This window comes from Phacochoerus africanus, chromosome 11, assembly GCF_016906955.1.
Source record: "Phacochoerus africanus isolate WHEZ1 chromosome 11, ROS_Pafr_v1, whole genome shotgun sequence".
NCBI lineage: Eukaryota > Metazoa > Chordata > Mammalia > Artiodactyla > Suidae > Phacochoerus > Phacochoerus africanus.
The window spans coordinates 9,161,564-9,167,741 of record NC_062554.1 but is presented as its reverse complement, the minus strand read 5'-3'; positions in this window follow the sequence as shown (position 1 = coordinate 9,167,741).

Sequence of the window (6,178 nt, the reverse complement as noted above, 5' to 3'; positions counted from 1 at the left end):
AGGCTGTGGCTTTAAAACCACATAAAAGGAGGGAGTTCTTGTTGTGGCTCAGTGGGTTAAGAGCCCGACTAGTATTCATGAGGACTCGTATCCAGGATCCATCCCTGGCCTCACTCCATGGGTTAAGGATCCCTCCGTGTGCTGTGGTGTAGGTCGCAGGTGTGGCTCAGATCCCGTGCTGCTTTGGTTGTGGCCTAGGCCAGCAGCTCCCATTGGGGAACTTCCATATGCTGCAGATGTGGCTTTAAAGAAAAAAAAAAAAAGCAAAACAAAACCGAAAAACCACATGAAAGGGATGCAGTGGGTTAAGAATCCTACTGCAGTGGCTGGGGTCCCTGCAGAGGTGCAGATCCTCCCTGCCTGGCACAGTGGGTTAAAGGATTCCTAGTTGGGGCAGCTGTGGAATTCGGCCCGTGGCCTGGAAACTTCCATATGCCCCTAAGTAAATTAATTAATTTAAAAGTAAAAGAAAACCACCTGAAAGACTACGTTTATACACATCTGTACACTCACATGCTTAGGCATCAAGTGAGGCAGGTCCTGGGCGGGGGGATCCTTGAGGAGGGGAGGCACGGGCACCAGGGCTGGAGCTGGGGCAGCAAGCATGGGGCTGAGCCACAACAAGAACAAAAAACCGTGATGGCAGCCCTAATAGAAAACAGCTGGATTCTCGTGTCTGATGCAACGTCCTGTTTGGGGTGAAAGTTTACCAAGAAAATACAGGCTTACACAGATACCAGTAAGAAAAGGGAGAGGTGTTTTCATGGCCTTTTCAAATAATTGTGGCTATTCTTTGATGCTAAGTCAAACTCTATACATTTCTTGAAGTTCAATGGCTATTTAAAATCGTATCAATGACGTTTCTTTCTTCTTTTCTTCTTTTTTTTCGGCCACCGCACAGCCCATGGAGCTCCCGGGCCAGGGATCAGACCCAAGCCACAGTCAGGACCTCAGATTGCTGCTGTGGTGTGGGTTCGATCCCTGGCCGCAGAACTGCCACGTACCCCAGGCACAGTGAAAAAGAGAAAAAGAGAAAGAAGTGTGATGTATGGTGGTGAAAAAAGTGAAATGTGTTGATATAACCACTGATCTCATCAGAAAGGTCTCGAAGTACCGGGAATGGGAAGCCGTCAGGGTCTCAGTGGCGAACAGCGACCTGGCTTCCAAATTCTAAAGTGTCGTTGCCGAAACTCGGCCTCTGTCCACCAGTGCCGAATAGAAACGCAGAGACGGAGTTTGGCTGAAGGAGAAAAAGAGAGCTTTCATTGCTTTGCCAGGCAAAGAAGGCCACAGCAGGCTGATGCCTTAAAGACGGTGTCCCCTTTGGGAGAATTGTGGGGAGTTTTATAGTAAAAAAGCAGAAACACAGGCTTTCAGATAGGAATCCAGACTGGAGAACACATGCATTCTTCTTTCTTCAGGGGATCGTTGTCATCAAAGCTGGAGTCGGGAGATCTCGGCATGGTCGTGCTGGGAGTTTTCTCGGTTATTTCCTAGAATAACAGTACTTGCGAAAACGGCACATTGATCAGAGATTGAGACAAACTGAGAAAGTTCCTGAAAAACATCCTGGGCTGATCATCTTTCACACACAGGCGGTTGGTTGTGCTCAGGGCGCCTCATTTTGGGCTTATGGGTGAGTGTGTTTAGGGTGCAGTTAAGTCAGAGAGAAGGACAAGGAAGGCCTCTAAGCTGTCCAGTGTTCAAGTATTCCTTTCTGAAAGAAGCCTAAGGAATATCACTTTTCTCTTAAGTGTGTGAGATGCCTCCTCTCGAGGGGGAACAGGATCCTGCCCCAAGGCGGTACTATTATTTCTTGACTGCTCCTCCCTGGTCTTTGCATCCCGTTCTGTGTCCCTGATCAGCAACTGTCTGAACCTGTCCCTTGGAACTCAGGGAAGGCCGTGGAGGCTGAGCGAGGCCCATTTTCCTAAAAACAAGAAATGGGGGGAGTTCCCATCGTGGCTCAGTGGAAACGAGTCTGACTAGTTTCCATGAGGATGCAGGCTCGCCCTGGCCTCACTCAGTGGGTTAAGAATCCAGTGTTGCCGTGAGCTGTGGTGTGGGTCCAAAACACGGCTTGGATCCCACGTGGCTGTGGCTGTGGTGTAGGCCAGTGGCTACAGTCCAATTCCACCCCTAGCCTGGGAACCTCCATATGCCATGGGTGCAGCCCTGAAAAAAAAAAAGAAAGAAAGAAAGAAAGAAAGAAAGAAAAAGAAATTGGGGACACAGAAAGGCTTCTGTGCCCAGGCGTCCCACAGGGCCCTGCTCAGTACATGATCTAATTGAGAAAGTTCCCCTCTGTTGCCAACTGACCCAAGAGTTTTTATCATGAATGGGTGTTGGATTTTGTCAGATGCTTTTCTGCATCAATAGATAGGCTATGTGATCTTTTTTCTTTAGACTATTAATATAATGGCTTGTAATGACAGATTTCAAGCAATGAACCAACTTTGCCTTCCCAAGATAAACCCCACTTCCTTGTGGTGCACCCTTCTGTATTTTACAGAATTTGATTTGATTATGTCTTCTTGAAGATTTTTGCTGTAGGCTCATGAGGGATATTGTCAGTAGTTTTGTTTTGTTTTTTTCTTTTGGGTATTTTTTGTGGGGGGAGTGTTAGGATAATGTTCTCCTCACAACATGAGTTGGGGGGAGTTCCCATCATGGTGCAGCGGAAACAAATCCGACTAGGAACCATGAGGTTGCAGGTTTGATCCCTGGCCACGCTCAGTGGATTGGGGACCCGGCATTGCTATGAGCTGTGGTGTCAGTCGCAGACATGGCTCGGATCTGGCGTTGCTGTGGCTGTGGTGTAGGCTGGCAGCTGTAGCTCTGATTAGACCCCTAGCCTGGGAACCTCCATGTGCCACGGGTACAGCCCTAAAAATAAAAATTAAATTAAATTTAAAAAACGTGAGTTGGGACATATTCCCTCCTGCTCTGTTTTTCTGGAAGAGAGTAAACAGTACTGTTCTTAGTTCTTCTTTAAATATTTGGTAGGTTTTGCTGTTGAAATCCATCTGGGCCTGGAGATTTTTCATAATGGTTATAGGGCTGTGATATTATGATTTATAATAAACTTATATTTGGGGCTTTACCCCCAAACCCTTGGAATTTCCTAAGAGCAATGGGAGCATCTTTTTTTTTTATTTATTAACAATATTTGGTGTCTCATCATCAGTCCCTGAAATTGCTTCAGAGCCAAGGTGAAATGAGTGTCTCGTTTATATTCACAACAAGACTGTCCACCCCAAATGGGCTGGCATTAATGAGATGACTACTGGAAATCCCAAAAGGATGGGGACCCAGTGGGACCAACCTTGATTAGAGGGTTGGGTCCTCCATGAGAACCCAAAAGGAGGTGCTTCCGAGAGCTCCCAGGTTGGTGAACTAGAAAGCTTCCACGTGCCAGGCTGCACACCCCTCAGGGACAGAAGCGCCTATGTTTGGAATGCTTCCAAACCTCGCCCTGTGCGTCTCTTCATCTCGCTTCATCCTTTTATATCCTTGTAATAAACCAGGGATCTAGTAAGCAAACTGGTTTCCTGAGATCCATGAACTGCTCTAGCAGATTAGGCCAATGAGAGAAGGGGGTCGAGGGAACCCCCAGTTCATAGCCAGTTGTTCTGAAGCACAGGTGACCACCTGGGTGGGGCCTCTGAGGTGGGGCCTGCGTTATGGGACTAAGCCCTCAATCTGTGGAATCTGGTACCGTCCCCAGGTTGACAGAGTCAAGGGGAATTTATGGGACCCCTGGTCAGTGGCTGTGAGGATGAACTCTTTGGTGGTGTGGACAAAACACACACAGCCTAAGGACTGTTGCAGTTATCGAGTTCATCTTGAGTGAGTTTCGTCAGTTTGTAGCTTTTAAAGAATGGGTGTATTTCATCTCACTTGTCAGATTTGTGTGTGTGTGGTTGTTTGTGATTTTTCCTTCTTATCCTTTTCGTGTCTTAGAGGCTTCTAGTCATACTGCCTCTTCTCTGATATTTGTAAATATGTCCTTTCTCTTATTCTTTTCTCTATTGCTAGGTATTTAGCAATATATTCGTGTTTTCAAAGAACCAGCTTTTGGTTTCACTGATTTTCCTCTGCTGTTGGCAAATTATCTATTCTTATTTCTATTACTTCTTTCTGCTTGTTTTGGGTTTATTTTATTTTTTTGGTCTTCATTGTAGTTAAGGTGAAGGCTGAGTTAATTGATATGAGACCTATCTGCTTTTGTAATGTAGGCATTTAGTGCTATTAATTTTCCTGTAAGCACTGCCTTGTCTGCATCACATAAATTTTGATATTTTATTTAGTTCAAAATATATGCTAATTTTCCCCAAGACTTCCTCTTTGACCTATGAACTATTTAGAAGTAAACAGATCAATTTCTAAGTGTTTGGAGAATTTCATGTTACCTTTCTTAGCAATTTCCCACTTAATACCATGATGTCGCATAACATATATGGTTTCAATTCTTTTATATCTGCTAACTTTGATTTATGACCTAAGATAAGGTACAGCTTAGTGAATGTTTCATGGGCACTTGCAAACAGTATATGCTGGCTATGTGTATATATATTTATGGACACACAGGTACACGCATAGGTGTGCACACATATGTGTATACATGCAGGTGTATGTACATGTATACGTACACATACAGTTGGTTGATGCTATTGTTCTGGGCTACATCCTTGTTTATTTTCCTCCACGCATTTTATCAATTACTAAGAGAGGAGCATTGAAATCTCCAACCATAACTGTGCTATAAGTGTCCCCACATGGCAGGGGGTGGTCGAGGTCCCTGGAGAGGGCTGCCCTGAGCCAGGATGGAGCAGTGACCCTGGGGCCCCAGGGGTCCCTGTTGGTCCTGACCCCTTAGCAGGCTGTGGGGGGGTCTGCTGAGAACAGGCCTCCTGACGGGTTGGTCCCTGGGGCCAGAGAGCAGCAGGGCCCAGCTCCCTGTTTGTGAACCGGGGTTGGAGAAGGAGCTGGGATTAGGCTGGCAGCCTAGGTGGGGTGGGGGGTGGGGTCCCACCTGGAGCCAGTGCCTTCTACAAGCTGGTGCATGAGATCTGGCAGCACAAGGTGAGTGAGCAGAGCTGCAAGTGCCTGCTCTCCTGACTCCCAGGCCGCATCTGTGGACATCCTGTGGGTCTTCTCTGCGGCCCCCGTGTGGAGGCGCCAGATGCAGGGAGGAGGCACACGCAGAGGAAGGAGGAAGGGAAGGATGGAGGTGCAGCTGGCATGCCCACGTTGGTGGACATAGTGTCTGCAGGCCACCCAGGGCACTTAGCACAGACTGCGGTGGACTGATGCCACTGACACCCAGCTGGTCCTCTCCTCCAGCCCCTGCCCTGGCCCGCTGGGCACAGGCCAAATTGAGTAGCTTATTTAATGGTCTTGACCCTGGTGTTTGGACGAGGCTGGGAGGCTGCAGTGTGTGTGGCCTCCCAAGAGGCAGGCGGGAACCTCTGCTTCAGGCAGCCAGCAGCTCCCTGCCTCTGGGGGCACCCAGTGCATCCTGCAGAGACTGCTGGGCGCTGCAAGGACAGGCCAGCCTAGCGCTTAACACAGGAAAACTTTATTGACCTTTGACCAGCAAGGAGGGAAGTTGAGACCGAAGGCTGTCCCTTCCCTGGGAGGGGGACCTCCCTAGGGAGTGGTCCCAGGAGGGTGCAGGGCTCCTTCTGACTTCACGTGGGATCCTGTTTCCCGAGTTTGGGGGACCCTGAAAGGCAGTTACCGACTTGGATGGGCCTTTGCCTCCTTATGTGTGTTAGGGTGGGGCCGGCCCCCCTGCCCCCGCCACCCCCTCATTGGGGTGAATCACCTGTTATTCCCAGAGCAACTTGAGGTCACAGACGTGGCTCCACAGAGAGCTCCGAGAGGGCCTGCTTTGCCTCGAGCCAAAATTCTGGACTGGCTGGGTCCCCACGGGCTTGGCCGCTTAAGTCATCATCGTGGCTGGGGGCCTGAGCTCAGGCCAAGCCAGGCCCCCCTGGCGCGGTGTGAGGGGGATGTGGTCCTCCAGGAAGACCAGCGTGAAGAGCCAGGGCGTGTCGCTGGCCTCCCAGGGCCGCAGGGCCATCATGCTCCCAGCGACCCCCTCCTCTGGGAGCCCCTGAGCGTCCAGCTTCCCTGTGGACACAGAGGTCACAGGGCCATGAGGACCTGTGGG